This window comes from Sitodiplosis mosellana, unplaced genomic scaffold, assembly GCF_009176505.1.
Source record: "Sitodiplosis mosellana isolate CC-2019 unplaced genomic scaffold, AAFC_SMos_1.0 Smas_scaffold_1, whole genome shotgun sequence".
In the NCBI taxonomy this organism is placed as follows: domain Eukaryota; kingdom Metazoa; phylum Arthropoda; class Insecta; order Diptera; family Cecidomyiidae; genus Sitodiplosis; species Sitodiplosis mosellana.
Window position 1 is genome coordinate 16,859,873 of NW_022595244.1, and position 20,290 is coordinate 16,880,162.

General features: G+C 37.2%; 2 protein-coding genes across 3 annotated transcripts in view; one reads left to right on the top strand and one right to left on the bottom strand.

Moving 5' to 3' along the window:
* The window catches only part of LOC129575250 (protein canopy 4), a 381,491-nt gene that overhangs the window by 4,590 nt on the left and 356,611 nt on the right, over window positions 1-20,290 (bottom strand). The window lies entirely within an intron of this gene.
* LOC129574295 (cuticlin-4) overlaps window positions 8,176-20,290 on the top strand; it is a 33,641-nt gene continuing 21,526 nt past the window's right edge. Inside the window, exons 1-2 of one of the 2 annotated variants that reach the window (XM_055456136.1) lie at window positions 8,176-8,555; window positions 8,806-8,942. The gene's annotated coding sequence lies outside the window, so the exon portion shown is untranslated. The remainder of the gene's footprint in view (window positions 8,556-8,805; window positions 8,943-20,290) is intronic. The other variant, XM_055456327.1, reaches the window with a different exon arrangement.

Sequence of the window (20,290 nt, forward strand, 5' to 3'; positions counted from 1 at the left end):
AAACACACGAAGTCTGAACGTCTTTTGAATCATTTACAATATTATCGCTGTAACACGTACAATCAATTATGATAATTAATTTAAAATAAATTGTGATGTGATTCAGTTTCACGTTTGCTAAGTTGCAAATGGTACATCTTTCGGGGAGATGAATAGCGAGAGAAAGACAATAGATAGCCGCACAAAGCAAAAAGAGGTCAATATATTCCATGCAAATTTGTGAACAGAAGCTTGAATATTTCGTCCAATTCTTTTCACTCGATCGAGACTGCTTTTGAATGGCGCATAATAATATATTTGTTCACGCCTTGCTACATGAGAATATTTAACGTTTTTTCACGTATGCGAATCATTTCGTTTTGATTTTTTTCTGAAAACTGCACCTTTTTTGGACACAAAACGAAACGCATCTCATTTCAAAAAAAAAAACTGCTGAAAACACACACTGATTTAGCAAAAAATTACACCATCAAATGTGTGACTCAGTTGTCCATTGGAAACGAAATAGTCGAACAAAGAGAATGACAAAAAGAAGTGAATTTTTTTCATGTGACCAAAAATTCACTCCATTTTTTCACTCTCTTTCTTTGCTTGTTCGGTAAATTGAATGAACAATATTTCGTTGGGTGAAAGTGATTTATATTTTTCTATTTCTTTTGCTGTATACGTCAGTTTACGTGTCTCGATCAGCGTTAATTCTTTTCCAGTTGACGATAGTGTCGTATTCCACTGCTATGCATATATATATACATCGTTAGCGTTTGAGTATTTCACTACGAAACAAACAAAACGAAGGCATCAGAAACAACAATTTTGTGTCTCGGCTGCCGAAATTAGTGGCAAGAGTGTATAAGTGGAAGTTTTCCGAGAAAGAGATATTTATGGCATGCAGGCAGTCGTTAAAGTGCTCAGTCAGCATGATTTGTTGGTCGTTTGGTTGTTCGACAAGATACAGATTTTGGTCGAACATAACATCTCATTGACGTCAAACTAAGTTAAGTACATGCATGGATACTACTTCGAAGCGTTCAATAAATACAACAATGAATATTTCAACGAAAGTTTGCATCGTGTGATTCTTCAACGCTGTGACATCGTGTATATCAATAGGCGTTCAAAATTGTCTGCTGAATAAATATTGGCATTTTTCTTTTCGCAATCTGGAAATGCCACTAACCGAAAGCAGCTGGCTGAATCATTTGTACGTGCATGCGAAATTCAATTAAAGTAACGTCACGTTTGGCGCATTCATTCATTCGTATATGTATAGGAAAGCATTTAATTTGGAACTTTACGATATTATGCAATTGTCGATCGCACTTCGTCACGATGTTCGCTTTGTACGTCGTTCAAGAGGTTTATAATGATTGTTGATGGTAAAAAAATACGATATTAGTCACCGATTGTTGGCAGACAAATTAAGAAGAAAAAAAAATGAACAAAAATTCGTTTTCACTTTTCTGCTGTCGTCACAAGTAAGCTATTCATCCACTGTGGCGCGTAACTCTATCACGCCACCACCAAATGACCTATTTTATAGCAGCCACACACAAAACGCATACATGAAAGACTATGTAGCCATGCGCGCGCGAACAACGAACCTACTTGCTGCATTGTTTTTGTTTGCCGTTCCGGATCTAGCCGATTCAAAGAAATATATAAGTGTGTAGCACATAGAAAAAAAACCCGAGCCAAAGAGTTCGTGTTGACGTCTTTTTGACAGATTAAGTAATCGTTGAATCAGATTATGCCACCACGCTCACGGAAATGCTTTTTAGTCTATCGAATAGAACCGAATTAACTGGATTCAAAAACGGAATAAAAATGTGAAGAAAATTAGGTCATCGTGTGTTTAAAAATGAAAGTTCTTCAGAACGACACAAACACAGAGAACGCCAACTAGCCGAAATGCTAGGGGCTTCACGCGATTTTGCAGAACGCAAATAACTCTGAAAAAATAAAAATAATAGTGAATCAAACCTTCAACCGAAAATTTGAACCACTTTTGAAGGTTTTTGGTGGATAACGATGAATATTGGAACATTTTTTGACGATACAATCTGCACAAATTTACTGGTATGCACGTCAATCTCAAATATCTATGTATATTTGATAATATCCATTAGACTGTTATGTCAAAAAATGTTCCAATATTCACCGTTATCTACCAAAATCAATCAAATTTACGGTTAAAGGATTGATTCACTATTATTTTTATTTTTCATACGTATACACGTAAATTTGGCATATCTATGTATATTCAATATTCATTTGTCGTTCACGATGAATATTGTTGAATATACATGGATATTTCGGATTTACATGCATACCATTGAATTTCTAAGTTATTTCTTGATGCGTGCGTATATAAAAGATGAAAAAAACGATTTTTCCCCCTAGCCGAAATGATACAATGGCATCTGAATTTAAGCTTGACTTCTTTCTGAATGCAGTAAAATGCTGTTTTCTTTGTTCCCATCAACTGGTCGCCAGACAGCAATAACCAACGTAATCTTGAAAAACAGAGTATGCCCTTTGTGTAGGCTTTGGCTATAAAAGTTCTACAATAGAATTAAAATCTCATTTAGAATTCAACTCGACCAGAACATAAAATGTTCGGAACTAGATTCGATGCAAGGAAATTACATTTTTTCTTAAATATTGCCCATTATATTCGTCGTAACGCTCATTTCTCTCGATGTTACTATAAACACACTGTTCTCGGAATACTGGCTGAGAATAATACTTTGAGCCTGATTGAATTTCAAATTTAAATGCAAATCGATTTTAATCAGTTGTCATAAAGTCCGATAAATCTCAGCATAAACTGGTAGTCACAATGTTCAAGTAGAATTACTATTGTATGTATCAAGAAGAAAAATTGATTTTATTAGTGTTTCCAACCGGTGAATGGTTCATCTAATGACCGCAACAAATGTAACCAACCAGAACATTTTCTCCACAGACGTCTCAATTAGCTTAACTCGTTCAACAGCCATGAATTTTGAACGGTTTTTTTTGTCGATAATGCTTGTTTTGAGCTTTACTTCATGATTTTTATTGATAGAAAATTAGTACAAGTTTAATGGTTCTTGAAGGAGTTGAACATCGTTTTCTACGATATTGCCAGTCTATGGCCGATCTGTTGGTTTAGTGCGTCATAAAGTCGATCCATTTAAATGGAAAAGAGAGAAAAATTATCGCTATTGAACCGATTAAAATGTGTGCTTCACATGTACAAATGAAATTAAATTAAATGAAATGAAATGAATAGAAATGAATGAAACTAACGACGCCATTTCATTCATACTCTGTGCAGATGGTCAAAGTGAAATGAAATAAAACGGAAAGACGGTCTTTGGAAATTATATTAAGATGCGATTAAATTCACGGTTTGTACGCGTGTCGATGTTCTTTTTGTGCGATTTACTCGATATATATCTTAATCGATTCATATCAGTTTATGTTCATGAGGAGCCGTGTGTGCGTTTGCACAGCGAGTGCGCGCGCGCTATTCTATGTTGAATAAAGCAGAAAACCGAGAATTTATCTGTTCGAATAAATGACAGTTTAATGGAGAGAACATATTAATTTCGTTTCCAGTTTTTGTTTGGCGCATTTCACTTTTTTTTCTATCTTCAAAAGTGATCGTTGGCCGTGACTTGGTTTCATGATCTCGTGATACAATTTATCATATGCCCTAGAGGAAATTACAGGAAAGAAATCAATTGCCGCAAGCTCATCAAAAATATTATTTTCATTAGATCCGCTTCGATTTCTGCATGATGTCAATTGCATGTTGGAATGGGATCAACTGCAATTGGCCGTATGCATCTAACGGCATAGAGAGTGAATGATGAAGAAATTCACCAAACACCGACACTTTCTTCCTTTTTAACATGGCTTCGATCAACAAGTGAGTTAAATGAAAAACAAAACGCTTGTCGATTCCGAAAGGCTATCTCCGTATTTGGAATGATCCTCTTAATAGCTTCCTTTTTGGGATTCACCGTTATACTGCGGCGATCAGTGTCCGATTTGCATGACTCATTGTGTCACCGCGCGCAGAATGTGATCTAATCGAACTTTCGAAAGTACTACAGTCGTTTTTTTGTGTGTGCAAACATTTTGTTTCACTTTCTGCGGTTACTTTAGGTCTAATTTGAATTTGCATCACGTAACCAATATAATTTGGTGACTAAACCCAGTGTTAATTCAATTTATTACGCGTATTCGCATTTAAATCGTGCACATTAAATGAATTATTTATTCAGACGTGTACTGAAAAGGCCGTAAACCGCAACTTAGTACATGTTAAACGCATTGCATGTGTGGTGTTTCTTTGGACAAATTATGTGCGAATCTATGACAAATCTCTGTGCGTATATGGTTTTGACCAAACATTGTGGTCTCATAACTGTAACAATTAATTAGAATGATTTATCGGCCGAAAATCTGGCGAAAAAGTGAAAGTTTGTGTTCTGCTGGTATAAACAAGAAGCCCGATAAAATGACGCTCACTTTTTAAATGCAGCTAAAGCGATTCAATGCAGAATAGTGGAAATTTCGCCAAAAAAAATAGAGATTTGAATCACATTTGATGGTGGTAAGCGAAATAATTGGTGCAGTTAAATGAAAATACCGTTTTACTAAATAATTAACAAATTTCCAGCGAACGGAGAGTCGGTGAAAAACTGTGGCAATAAACAGTCCATAAACCATAATGCCCGGCGGCTGTTTTTAGCCGAATGAATTTTTGATGATTTGTTTTTTCTCCCCTTCTTTGTGTTTATCTGAAACAAAGTTTTATGTTCATTTGACTTAAAACCGTTTGGCAAACGATGCATACGAACATCAACAGGCAATTATAAATTTAAAAAGAGCCCTGATTTGTTTGTTTCTCTTTATCTCAACATAACGTGATTCCTTTTAGCATTTCACCGATTTGCAAGTCAATTAGTTTTCATTTTCACTTGTAAATAGACATGATGTATCTGTGTGTGTGTGTTTCGCTTTTCCGTAAACAATTTTTTGGAAAAGCAAACATTGCAGTTGATGTTCATCCGTCTCTCTCCGCAATGCAGGTAGTGAATAACAAATTATTTTCAATGTTTACAAGTGAAACACGACACAGGTTCACATTTCTGATGGGTTTGCGTGGAAACTTATGCAATGAGATCACTTTTGAACGCACGCATTTTTTCTTCATCCATTCTACTCGAATCGTGATCTTTCTATTTCTTTTTTTCAAGCATACTTCAACATGCTGCCCAAAAAAAAAAATCCAGTGAAACTTTACGGCTAATTGTTTAACGTGTGGGAGCAACTTTACGCTAAACTTCGTATACTTTTTCCTATCGAACGAAACTGTATCGCGTTCATAAATCATGAATTGAAAGCTCTTGAGTGGAATGTGTTTTTTTGTTTGTGCGTTCGTTTTCGATTGTTCGTCAATAAATGCGGCTATTGTCTATTTATCTGGGCTGTCGTTGATTCGTTCATTCTTTGTTGTTTTTCTTCTCGTTCAAACTGGTTTTCACTATTTCCAAAGTCGAAATCAACACGATCGAATATCATAGGGAAAAGAGCAACGGAATCAAAGTCAAGAAAGCGTTCAAATATGTTTTGCAGCAAAGAATGTTTTGCTGTTGCGTCGTTTTTCGATCTTTAATTTCGATGTTTTCCCGTGTTCAATCGCTAAACGATCGCTTGTTAAATACGCCTCTTCGATCAAAACGAAACACAAACAATAATTGGCCCTTATTATAATGTCTTCATTTGCAGAATGCGTGAACAGTCAAGCTGACGACACTTCAGTACAAACATCATTTGAGCGCTCGCAGCGCCACGAACTCTCGTATCATTTTGTATTGACTTTTCGATAGTTCATGAGTTCGCCGTAGACTTCGTCAAAACGTGTCGTCCCTTTGTGAACAGTAAAAAAGATTTTAGATAGTTTAGCAAAAGCTGAACGCGTGCGCGATTGATTTCTTGAGCCGACCGTTGTCGTGGCACATATGAAATGTGAAATGAAAGTGATATTCGGCGGCAAACAATCAGAATCAAATTTCAAATGCGTTTTTGAATATGAATGGATGGTTGCATATCCATTTATTTTGCCAATTGCATGGAAAGCTTGAGCGTTCAGTCAACGGAATCAAGACAATATATGTATCACCAAGGAAAGTGCTTGTCATTTTCTCGTCAAATCCGATAATATCAGGCCTTTGAAATATTTATTCCATCGTCAGAAATGGCAACAACAAAAAACTAAAGCATTTTTGTCGCAACGCGATCACATACGAGACGACATTTATATTCAATTTTACGCCATTCTGCCGTGCACGAAAACAATTCCGACGAAAGTGAACTTACGTCGTGTATGTCGCTCACACCGTTGACATATCATTTTTGTAACTCAACAATGACAATAACTTTACTTTTTTTGTGTGTACACACACTTATCCCAACCAATTTATTACCTTTTTTTTTTCGTGAACGAATTTCATGAACCCGATCATAATCGTATGCAACAAAATAACAACCAGCTAAATGAAATCAAAACACTAATATCGTATATGTGACTTGAAATTGCGGTGTTCCAAGAAAACAAAAAGTCGCAAGCGGAGAAAGTGATTTTTGTCTGGCGTCATTTTTTGTGCCACTCAAAAGCGTCAACGATGTATGTCATAGATCTTGAGCGAGGGAATTCTGCTTGAAATCATCTACTTGTTATTTATTATTTTGTTGTTCAGTCTTTGGTATGCATGATGTTGTCATTGGCCAAATATGTGAAATTATCTCCATGCCAAAATAACATGTCCGATACCGTTTGATGAGTAACCGCCGTTCTCAATTCGACCACAAAGCGGACAAGTTTGTTTCACCATTTTGCGTAATCTTCATCGAGTTTACATATCGAATTTGCGCTTTACTCAAGGTCACCATGGAGAAAAATTGATGTCGAATTTGGGACGAATTTCACATTTCGAATGTTAACATATCTCCGGAATGTGTGCGCTTCCACACGCAAAGAAAAAAAAAACTAAATCACATGATAAGATATTTTGTGGTGAGATTGATCAATGTGGCGCACAAGAGATTCTCTCAGCAAAACCGACAGAACATGGAAACTTCAGCGCATAATTTATGGAAATTGATTTCTTCGGCAGTCTTAATGTGTTGTTAAACGATTTTTTCTTTCATTCGACTAGCATCATTCGTTTAACTGCAAGTTGGTTAACGTGTGTGCGTTGCCATGAGAAGCAATCAATTAATCTGTAATTTATCACCCGCCTGAAAATATTATGTATTGTGTAAAATGTCGCCATGAATTAAGGTTATTGGATTTTTCATTTCTTCGTGTTTTTCCACATTTCATCATTTTCTCTCAAGTTGTCATTTCGCTCCCAAACCGGCTTTGCAGTGCACAAAACTCTGAGCGATAAATTAAATTCTCTTTGCTGATAAATTGCTGCGTACAAAAATCATAAGCACGAAAAAAAAGCCTCATCGCATGAAATATGCCGGATAAAGCGGAAAGATCATCAAACAACAAACACGGATACAATTAAAAGCGATGGAAAAGAAATCAAGAAGAAGAAGAAACAACGACAACGTTCAGTACACCACGTTCGAATGATGTGGCGTTGCACGGTATGTGCATCGGATTTCGTCAAATGTACGTATGAAAGATTGCGTGAAAATGACATCAACCAAAATCGATTGTTGCAATCAAAATGGCAGGGTGTTGGTAGAGTCATCCCGGAACTCATTGAATCATTCAATTTGAATGACTGCTTTTTGGATATAATCCATCAAATAGAGCATTTGGTGCTCAACACACTGTATGCTTTGGTGTTTGTGTATGATTATGATGAGTTGCGTTTATTGCGTCTTGTACGAGCCACATTCGGAGAGAGAATGCAATGCGAACAACGAAGCACATATACACGGGCACACACGCTGAAATGAACAACGTAAACAAGAGAGACCGATCTACCTGTGGCTCGAATCACTGTCGTCGCTGTTACTGCTGCTGTTGCTGCTATTGCTGTGTCTATGCTGCGGTTGCGTTTTCTTCGCGTCAGCCGCGCTGTGTCTGTGTTTGTGGCATGAAATGTAGAGAAAGGGGTCACAAACTTTCTCGTGATATAAAATCTTGATACAACTGAAAAAACACCGCATTTTCTTATGAACCTTTGCACAGTCCATGTGATTCGGCTTCGGCGATTTCTTTGGATTAAACTGCTGCTGCGATCAGTGTTTGGTTAATTTTCGAGTGTTTCTTTTTCTTGATTCAATTCGTTTGGTTTTCTTGGAAAGTTATACGATTTTTTTTTATTCGTTCACTATTCGACGCCCAACGTGCCGTTTGCCAGCCGTGCTACAACCACCACAACCGAGTATCGAGAATAAATTTAGTGCTTTGATTTCAATTAGAAGCTGTGGCGATCCCGTGAAATTTTTTTGGTTGTCATTCTTTTTCCATACGTACACACGGAAAAAGAAAAGCAATCATCAATTTGAACCGAAACGAGTACGAAAACGTTAAAGTGAGTGTGTGGTGTCACTGTATTCCAAAAGTGACAAATTATTAAAAACGAACAACGAGAAAAAAGAAGAAGAAGAAGAAGGAATTTAAAAAAAGAGACTGAATGGATTTCTGAATCTAACCCATGGATTATTTGTTTTTTTTTTTTTCATTGTTGATTAAGTTATTTTGCGACCGCAACCGACAAACAATTACAGTGAAGTCTTTCTTTTCTCTATCTCTATCTCTTTCTCTTGTTTCTTGCATTTTAGTGTGCCATTTTATGTGGATTTATTAAATTCGTGAATTACTGATGAAAATTCCAGTGCAAAGGATTTCATTAAACACAAACTAAACAAATAATAGAAAAATAAACATTTTCGGACTTTGTTGCGATAAGAATACTTCGGTACGTATACAATTGTTATAATTTTACTGCGAATATTATTGCATGGATTTGAGTTTGGATTTTTCATCGACGACTGGTTATGATTACGGTGTTATAGTGTTATCCGCTTGATGAGAATTGCATTTTGAGTTGCTGTTGTTGTTGTTGTTGTTTTTTTGCGGTGAAAATTTTGATCAATGGGCCGAAGAAGCGTTCTATTATGATAAGACTAATGAGTGAATCATTAAATTTCGCTGAGCCAAATGGAAAAAAAAAATGGGGGAAAGAATAGCGTTATTACATTATGTTCAATAACTAGCCCAATTTGAATGGTTTGAATCGCGTGCATAAAACACACATATGATATGATAGACGAATGAGTGCACAATGAAACATATATATATATATATATATCGAACCACATACAGGTACCACACTAATTAGGTAGACACCGCGCGCGAATACGCGCTCAAGCTCTCGCATCAATGGAAATATAAATGTTCGATGCTTCGGCGAGAAATCGATTAGTTGAATAGAAAACAGAACAAATAGTGTTTTACGAGCCAATCGCACTGCACGTAAATTGTGCGCCACTAGTTGCAACTCGCATCGTATCAATAAACGATTCTCCTTCTGCTTCTTCTTCGCCGTTTGTTTTTTCCTACTTTTTTCCTCTATCTGTGCTGCGTACGTCGTTAATACCAGTTATACAGGCACCTAGAACAAGCACCAACCAATATAGCGGATAACACAATTTTCGATTCACTCATTTCCGAATGTGTGTTCAATCGTTGCAACATAAATATAGAAACAACGCCACACAGCTCCAAAGTGAGTCGCGTGGATTTGTGCATACTGCCGATTTTCCAGCTTAAAATACATGAAACAAAAATATAAACGAACACCGGCATCGTTGAACCATCAACGTACGTGATTAGTTAAAATGCAATTTCATTCGAGTGTGCGCTTGTGCTCGACAGATCCCCACATTTATATATATTTTTCATTCTATCGCTGGTGTCCAATTTAAAAAGGCCCCAGTTGGAATATGGAATTGAGCCAAACAGTAGAAACGGAAAAACAACAATCCGTGCAAAATCGGTCGCAAGTCTTTCATGATCTCTATTTCATTTATTGTTAATTTAAGTAATAGACGAAATATGCTTACATATCGAACACGAAATATGTATGTGTGTGTGAGAGAGAGAAAAACGCATGACAGAGCATATGCTATGCGCTGTGTCGACAATTAAGGAAAAAAAAATTGGTTTTTGTTAAATTGGCTCGGAGAAAACCACCCGCAGCTTTTTGACGGTTCAACGGAATGGTTGGGATTTCATCATAATCATAAAGCAGCATTTTTCTCTGTTAATTAAACGCGCGGTTTACGCTTGGAAGATTGAAAGTGATTTCCGCCAAATGGCATTTCATGCTTGGCGGAAAAATTCGGTCGATTCAGTTAGATGTGTGTCACGGGGAAAAAGTGCAGAATGTACACGAGTGCAAGAGAAAAAATATAAATTTCATCGCATCAATTGAAGCACCGCAGTGATGGCGGCGGCGGTGGTGACGATGAAAAGCGAATGAAATGAGAATATGCGGAAATCAAACAATGATCGCTTATGACAAAACACTTGCTGTTTGACTGCATCGAAATTGCACATTCGGTTTCCTTTATGTTCTCAATCGTCGCACAATGGAACCTTTCATTTTTCTCTCTCACACTCGCTCGTTTGCAATTTTCCCCATGCAAATACGTATGGATTATTTGTGGTTTATTTGTACAGATTTCAGCATTTATTGAATCATTTTATGCATATTATTTGCGTTTGCACCGTTACTATTGCGCTCGCGCTCTCTCTCTTCTATTCTGCAAGAATTTACGAGAATTCAAGACTAAAACAGATCTCTCTATTCATTTCATCAGTATAATGTAATATTTTCCATACAATTTAGGTACATTTTTAGCACAGCTCGAGGCATTTTTCTTATTTCTAGTCATTTATGCAGATTTTTTTTTTTCGCTGTAGCCAAATTGCAGCTGCCTAGTTGTTGATCTGGTAATAACACATTTTAGTTTCCATTCAACGTACGATCGTTTGTGTTGGTGTTATTATTTTTATCATTTTTTTTCTGACAAAGTAGAGCATTTCTGCAACTTCAATCTTTATTCCACAATACTGTTTACGCGCGTTCGGAACAAACAATGCCGTTTGAATAGTTGTTCAATGCTAGTTTCGAAGAGCTTGTCAGCAGTAGAACGTTTAAACGCATTTTCTGTTTCTAGTTTCATTCTCATATGTGTTAAATACTTGCATATAATTTAAAGATTGAAGATGATTACATTTCTGGTATACTGAAACTTGCACAGTACACACAGAGAGAGAGAGAAGACAGCCATAGAAACATCGACCGTAAATTCGCTTGAATTTTTAGAAGAGAGAAAAAACCACACATTTACACTCGATGCTAAAGTGTTTGCATCCGCGTTAAGTACAGTTTGAAAACATTGTGTGTTAATTTTCGCTGTCAGATGGAGTTTTTCAGAGCAACAAAATTGTGCAATGACTGGCTAACTGAATCAGAACAGAATGCATTTCCATTTTTGTGCGCATCTCGGATGAGGTGCACAGAAAATATGTTACAGCATCTGCGGCTACGTGATTTCATGTGGAAAATTCACGCAATGCAAATTTGTTCGATTTTTAATTTCGAGCGGGGAAAAGTGTCGAAAATTGGACGAATATTTTTTGACTTTTGATCTCTAAACGATGACGGAAACAAGCGCAGGAAGTCTAACAACCATTGAAATGGGAACAATGCACGACGTGAAAATTGCGATTTTCCTCCCAAAAAAACAAACAAAAAAACAAAATTGGTTATGAAGCAGCAATTATTTTCTTTGCACTCTTGTTAATCTGGCAAGTACAACTGGAGCCGTTATAATTCACTGACTGCATTTGTACGGTGTGTGTGTGTGTGTGTGTGTTTTTGTTCATGCGCTTCCCTACAACTGTGCCATAGAATTTCAGTGAGTGTTTTTTTCTCCATTGGTTCGTTCGCAAATTCATTGTATTCTTTCACTCTTCAACACTTCGATTATATAGACCGTGAGACTGGCTGCTTCGAATCGTGTTTCGCTGCAAAAGAGAGACGAAAAAAGAATGCTTGCGTGTGCATTTAATAAAACAACAGCTAAAACATAAATCCGACAAAATTAAACAGCAAACGCTTAACATAGTAATAATTAAAAGAAAAGAATTGAGTGTTCACCAAAATGTGAACAAGCGTTTTTTGAGAGTATAATTCTACCTGCTACGCTCCATCGTGAAATTCATCTTTTTTTGTTCATTCGCTCGATTTTCACATATATCAACTCAACACCTTTGTCGCTCGTTTTGTTTGGTCGAGGTGGCAATAAGCGAGAGAGAATCCATAGAGTCTTCGATTTCTTTTCGATTGTTAAACATTTGATTTATTCTAAATTCGAAAATGTGAAACTTTCGTGCATCAATCGCATGCTATAATGGCTATAAAACAATGTTTACACATGAGCAACGGTAAAAAAGCGACAACAACGACCAGAAAAACGACTAATTCTTTTAATCGGTCACATTCTTTTTTGTGTGCATGTCTAATGTTGTGCAAATATTTTGGTTAAATTAAGCAAATTAAATGGTTTGATCGGCGAGCACGTTGCTTAAAGCACGAAATCGCCTCTCAGCACATACGTTTTTCTATTCAAACGCTTTTCTTTTGTCCATCATTCAAATTCGCAATGAAAAAAAAGTAAGAAAAAGAAGCAGTCCGCTTTTACAATGTTCGATGTCTAAATTTGCGAACGAAGTGGGTACACAACGAAAACAGCGAAAGCATATCCGGAATGGTGATGGTGAAAGAAGAAAAGCAACAGCAAGTCAACGGAGACGAAGAAGTAGTAAAAAACAACTCACACTCCGTACGAAATGTATACCGCGCTTTCATGGTGTGTACAAGCTACGATCAGTTGCAAATGGAACAAAAATCCGATTTGATTTTTTTTTTCTGGAAATTTTCCTTTTTGCGTTTGTCGTTGTTTGGTCTGTTTTTTTCGCAACTCAATCATATCATGTTTGTTTTTGTGATGCGACGAGTAACGATCCATGAACGGATTTCTACTTTTGTTTTGTCTTTCATAACAAAACTGTATCAAACAATTTTGATCGCAGGCGTCATGGAATCGTGCAAAAACGCATTTAAAATCACATAAAAAAACCAAAACATCATCGTAAGGCATAGGCATAGGCAAACAACGCACCCGGTACTCAACAGTAATTAAATCTATTTGCATTGAATGAATTTCTTTGTACACATTTTTGTCATCGTCTAACTTGGTTGACGAAATGGCGTAATCACTGTTAAATTAACTCACAATAGGCTTGAATTTGCAGAGCAAAAAAAACATGAATTATTTTCAGTGGTTTTTCCATAATTTCGAGGATTGCGTAAGAATATCAATTGTTTCGAAATCTATTGAATTTCCATGTGCGGAACACTGTGTCAGTTCTGTTGCCATTTCTTTTTTTCTGTCTGCCCCGAATGATCACATTCACACAAAAAGCCGTTATTGACGCTTCCATTGGGCCAAGTCAGCTACGTATCCATAGCACATGTCGACGAAATGCGCAAACAAATTTATTATTCTTACTTTCTCTTGCCGACTAAGGTGCGATCTTTTCATATTTTTTATTTTCATAATCATTTTTCATCCTACATACGCTATTAACTTTCTTCATTGGGCTGCTTTGACGCGGTGTTCGGAGGTGGATCATAACAATTGCACCAATTTGCACACACTCAGACACTTCGAGTATGGAATTTGGAATTCGTTAACAACGGATTTGTGACAATTTCCTCACATTCCTCACAGAATGATTTCATTGACATTTTGAAAACCAACAACAAATAAATCGAAACGCAGTTTCTAAAAATATATGTGTCAGATGTAGACGACGAAGACGATGAATATAGGTTTATTGAATCTAAATGTGGAAATTGCGTAGTATGTCGCGTCTCAATGTCTGCGTGGCAGCGAAATTTCGTATCTCCACTCGTTAATTATATTGTTTGTGGCATACTGTTTGAGAGCATTCCTCTTCGATTCCACACACACACACAGAATGCACACAGAGAAGAAGTGTATCGAATGAAATCAACACGAAAGATATAATGAACGTCATCGCTGATACGGAAACAATATGCTGTAATATATTAATTTTCACCATTTGCTCATTTTTCTTCAGCCGATGCTCAATCGGAGTGTCGTTTAGCAATTGGGTTGCCTCCGAATCATACATTTTTCTTTCGCTGCTCCGTTCTCCGCTTCGCCCAACGCACACAAAAAAGCTCTGTTACAAATACCCTATCATCCGGAACAATTTTACCATAATCGCAGCCAGTAATTAAACATTTTCAAGCGCATTTTTGTTCTCCCTACACAGTCGTTTCTCTTCACCATATCTTAATGCATTTTTAAACGATCGACGCGTTTTTTACTTCATGCGCAACATAATTGCATTATTGAAAATATTTTGCGTCAAACAAAAACAAGTAGAAGAAAGAAAAAAACGCTTGGGAATGATCATTGGATTTCAAGGCGAAACTCATCGATAATTCTGTTCATGATAATCGAGTGAAAACACCAATCAAATTTACAACAAAGTCTCAATGCTTTTTTGTTTTGAAACTAATTTGTGACTATTCACCAAAAAATGTAATGATTGTTTTTGATTCTGTCAGTCGGTTCCATTAGCACGTTAACACAATCAATCCGCTGAAAGAAACGCTTCTCTTTCTCTATCTTTCTCTCTCTCTCCCCAGATGTTTATCATGACTTCAACTTTCGTTAGCGAGTGAAAAATATGCAAAAGAGAAATTCACCAGATTAGCATGCTTTTGTTATGTTCCATCATTTGACCATAAAGCAGCACAACCCATACAGCTCATTTAATCTTTCTCGCTCTCAATGGTGCAGCAGAACAGTGTCCATGCGATATGATCTTTTTCTTCTTTTTATCGAAACCGTTTTCATAGTCAAATTCTTTTGATGGAAATGTGCGTTTTCTTTCTCCTTCTCCCTCTCTCTGTCTGGCTTGCTCGCATTTTAGGCGTGTAAAATTATTAATTTGTTCAATCTTTCCAATTGCTCATTCATATCTTTCTTTTTTCGTTGTTGCTGAACGAGTCCAGTGTGCGACTCAGAAGCGCTTTTTATGATCATGCTACACATTTAAGCTATCAGCAGTAAACGAAAATCACCATTGGCGATCTGATGCTATGATCTGGTGTGCGCGCGCTCTGGTCGATCACCGTTATCTTTCCACTCTAATTCAATGCATTTCCCATTTGCGTGCGTTTTTCGTTGAGCAGCTCACTGCTGCTGCTGTTACTGCTGTCCAGTTTGTGTTTCTTTCTTTTTTTTCGTGAGTGATCTTGTTCCGTTTCTTTAACTCATCGGTCGTTAAGAAGCGAGTCTTGAAAAAGTTAATTTACAGCAACAAACAAGTTGTGACAACCAATAAACACATTCTCTATTTTGATGGCGAGCCAGTACACACCAGCCACTTTTCACTGCTCATTTTATACATCTGTTTTACATTGGTGTGAATGAGTTTTATTGCACTTTTTCTTATTATTTGTGAAATTTGAATCGCTATAGTATTTATGGCTGCTCAAATAAAAGCACATTTGAATTTAAATGGGGCGAATGTGTTGATTCGTTGATCGAACTTTCAATATTCTCGAAACCCACAAAGCTAAACGGTTTCAACAATTAAAATCAACCAAAAAAAACTCAATCATTGAAAGAATCAAAATTATGACATTGATTTATGCTGATCAGCATCATGGCTGACTTTGGTTCACTTGAACCTCGGAGGTGAAGATGAAAAGAATTTCAACACCGCAGCCCGTTCTGTATTCGCCGTGGAAAGGGAAAGAAAAGAGTGTTGGGCTGATAAATGAAAGCTTTTTCCATGTGCCATGAACGAAGAAGAGACACCTCATCGATTCGAACATATTTTACCGCAAACAGAAGTGAACCGACGCTGGAAGCAGCAAGAAAATCGAAGACAAGAATCAAAAGCGGTCACAAACAGTAACGAAAGAAAAATATGTAAATTTGCAATGCGCGTCAGATCTTGGTTGTGAGTGGCATATTTCATTTAAAGATGAAGAAAAATAAAACAAGCATCGATAACATAAAACAGCTCGCACATAATGCCGAGTCCAGTTTGTTTACGTGCATGCACAACGGAACCGTGCGTATTGCCTATCTCTCTTGCTTGGCCCACAAATTTAAATGCAAATTTCACGCAAGAAGAAATCAATTTTGTTTTATTTTCGGTGGCATTGGCCTTCTTGAACGTCGCACTAAATCGGTAAAACGTCATCGTGATATTTGATCCGAGAGTCGGCAATGAATTTCGTTAATTTTCACCGATAATGAAAATACTTTGTTCACAACACGGTTTTTTAATGAACGACAATCACCGATTCTCCTGATAAAAGAAGAAGTGCAACCGAAAAAGAGAACAAGCGATATGTTGAGTGTCATCAGTGTGATTTTTATTAAATTTTAAATCACCAAAAAAAAAATCCCTATCCCCGATTCCAATCAATTATTCCCATTTGCTTTAGCTGTTGCTGCTGTTGTTGTTTTCGTTGTCGCTGCATACGGTTTGCTGCTCGTCGATGCATTGCAAACTGTTGTGGTATGACATGCAGGTTTGGTTTTTTCGCTACGCATATACACGTTGTACACATACACGGTAGATATTCTACATTGGACTTCTCTTCTGTTTCGCATTTACCAGTTTAGTTCTTTTTTTTCGTCGTGTCTTGTGTTCTCTTGCAAAGAAAGCAAGTCAGTGTGTCAATTAATTAGCTTCCGGTCACAATGGTGTTCACATTTATCTCAATACAGCGCACCTTTTTTCTCCTGCAATGTGGCTGATATTCTTCAGTTTGCAATGCTGAGAGCATAGAAAAGTCCGTACAAAGATAGATGCAATCACATGTGTGAACCCATCAATCCATCATTTATTCGCGCGGCAACGTCAAAAGTTAAATGAAGTGGCAGTTGAAGATACTGCAAACAAAATGAACTCAAATACTTATGTTAATGATCTCTGTTTGGCATTCGACTTTCGTTCGATTGCGATGCAATGCGATGCGTTTGCGCGATGGGACACAAAGAGAGAGAGAGAGAGAATGCCCTTTGTTTTTATCTGATGAATCGCTAGCGAAACCGGTTCCAGTGCATTGTATTTATCATTTTGCCGCAATTCACTTTTTGGAATAGCTCGTGCATCGTGTGTTCTTATGAACTTCGTTTAATGCAATTCTTCCCTTTGCATTGCACACCATATTCTTCACCATACGCTTTCGTAGTGTAATTGTGTGCTTAATTTATGTTTTCCCCTTTTCTATGTGCATTTCTTCTTCCCGTCCCAATGACATGTTGCGTCGTCTAGCCCATCGTGACTTGTTGTTACTGCATAGCCAACCAGTTTAAGAAGGTCACTCGGTTTTTCGAAAATACTATACGGCACTGTGCAAATGAGCAGCGCACGGTTTCTGCAGTGAAGGAAACCCAATGTTGGTCTTTGCTCAATGGAATTGTTCACCGTATACCGGCCGCCGACCTATTGATAATAATTTCATAAGAAACATCTTTCTTCGTTGAGTCGAATCAATCGATCCAGTGCCAATCGGAATGAAATTGCCAATTTTGTGAAAGTATTTTCGTGCTTGCGGATTTTGTTTGGCAATTCTTTGCCGACGCCTGTTCTGATTTCCGTTCAATCGTTGGCAAAGTGACGAGTTATGCACTTCTACTTTTTATTATTGTTTTCATTTTTCATTATTTGACTTTGGCTTCGGCTTTGGGCTTGAGAGAGCGTAGAAATCACAGAACTGATGCTGGAAGGAAAAAGAAGAAAAAAATACCGCTCAAAATGAAGGCAAATATCAAAGCCACTTTAATGCACAATAATTGTCTTTTATTATTGCTTTTCATTACCTCTCTTTTTGTTTGCTCCATTCTTGCACACATTTTTTCTGCGCGTTATTGTTTCACAGATTATATGAACTTTATGAAGTATGAAAACGTAATTTGGAAAATAAATTGATAAATGGTATTGTATGCGGAGCAAACAATAACGTCTATTGTTCGATGGATTTGAACAGTTGGAGCTTGATGGTGCATCGTTACTTTGACTGCTTCTGCTGCTGCTGCCACTGCTGCTGTTCTTACCGTTGCCTTTTATTCAAGCTCCGTTCAGTTGATTTCATTTCATTTTTCATTTTGTGTGTTTTTTTTCTACACTTCGTTTTTCTTCTTCTCACTCTGCACAGCCAGCCTCTTTTGCGATGCTTATTTGCATTTGCCGCAACAAGCACATCAACATTCAGGCAACGCGATTTCTCTTTTTTCGCTTGTAATCGAACCGTTTGCATATTCACATCTGCGAGTGTGCGCTCGCTCACTTATTTTATACATTCTGAAACAAAGAACACCTCTTTCAAGCATCTCAACAATATTCCGAATACCAACCATTCCGTACATCGGGAATCTGTTTTTTCTTCTTCTTTGCACATGATTTAAATAATCCACTTCCGAAAGTTTGTTTCTTGAGTTGTCGACAGAGAAAAATGAAAGGAAAATTCAGTTCAAATCTAAACGAACTGAAGCTGCGATAGCTTCTGGTTTTTACAGAAAATAAGTACTCTTGTTCATGTTGAGAGAGTAACACGTGTAAAGTGGCGGCTTGTTTTCCAATTCGAGTATACAAAACAAGTTGCAAAATGACCATAAATCCACAAGTTAATGATTGAAAATCCGTTGCTCGATACTACAATGTGCGCCAACCAGTTGCGGAAAAACCAGATTTAACATTAACTTCTTCTTCTTGTTTTTTTCTCTCTCTCTCTCTCTCTAATTTTTCACCATAAAAATTCTATGCATTTGATTAAGCTGCACGACAGAAACTAGAGAGAAAAAAAATTGTCTCTGGCAAATGTTTGTCGAAGGCTTCGACTCGAAGCACAAGCGCACTTCAGCCAAATGACAATTCCATTATCGATGGCATGGAACACAATATCGTATCGATCAATAGAGGCAAAATGTAGGTGAACCAGTCGATTTTAACGGATTCCTTTATTTAGCTCTCTCGCATTCGTTTCCAAAGAAAAGCCGTTCACATGCGCGCGCGAGCTCGCGCGCTCCACATTAAGCTCGTTTTGTTATGTTTTGTTCGTTTCTGCTTCAATTAATCTCGGAAATGTAAATAAAATCGACGACAATCAACAAAACGCTGATTATTTTCGGCATTTTTATTTATGAGTCGCGTGTTCATGACATCAAGTGCACTTGGAAATGTGAGAGGTGCGCGTTTCCATTTCATTTCGTTTTTTTTCTTTCAAAATATGTGATCGACTTAATGGATGATTTACATGCTGAATTTCGTAAAGCGGCGCGAAAAAAAAGAAGTGTAACACCAGAGCCATACGAATGAAAAAGCGAAGCAGCAACGAAAAAAGAGAAAGAAAAACGCGGGCGCACACACGTCATTGATACACATTACAAACACACATACGGCACATTTGGTGGTCGTAATGAACCGATTCTCAGCGTTAACGATCGAAATCCAGGCAGAAATTGAGAAATAATCACCTGGTAATGCTCCATAACATTGAACCTCAAGCAGCAGAGATCTTTGTCAGAGATAGAGATATTCATTACGAAGGCAATTACGGGCAGTGTGAGTGCCAAATTAGAGCAAACAGTATGAAGTGAGGAAAATGAAATGAGTACATTTGTTTGAAAATTGAATATCATTACGATTGCAATGGAAACTATGTATTTTGTTGGTTTTCGGAGAATCGATTGCAAATAATAGCGCATTTTTCCTGTGCTTATGCCAATTTTCACCGTCTAATCTGGTATTTTTTTTCACTTCGCGCGCCCCACAGACACTTGAAGTACGCATTTAAGAATAATATGTGAACAATTTGAATGGCCGTGTGTGATCATGCCGCATTGTGATCGATTCTTTCAGTCTCATTCATTTGTGTGTGCTCCTTTCTCTTTTCGGATGCCTTTTTGGTACAGTTGCATTTTGATTGGCTCCGCACACATGCAGAAAGAGAGTGAAAAATGTTCCAATCCTTTCACATGCCAATTCATTTGATGAAAATCGGAGATTTTGTTAAATTGGCCGATATTTTGAGCCTAAGCATCCATTTTTAATCACACATCGCATCTTTGATACCGTACGCCGAAAAAAAATCATTTGCTCAAAAATGCAAACAGTGAAATTCGAATCAAA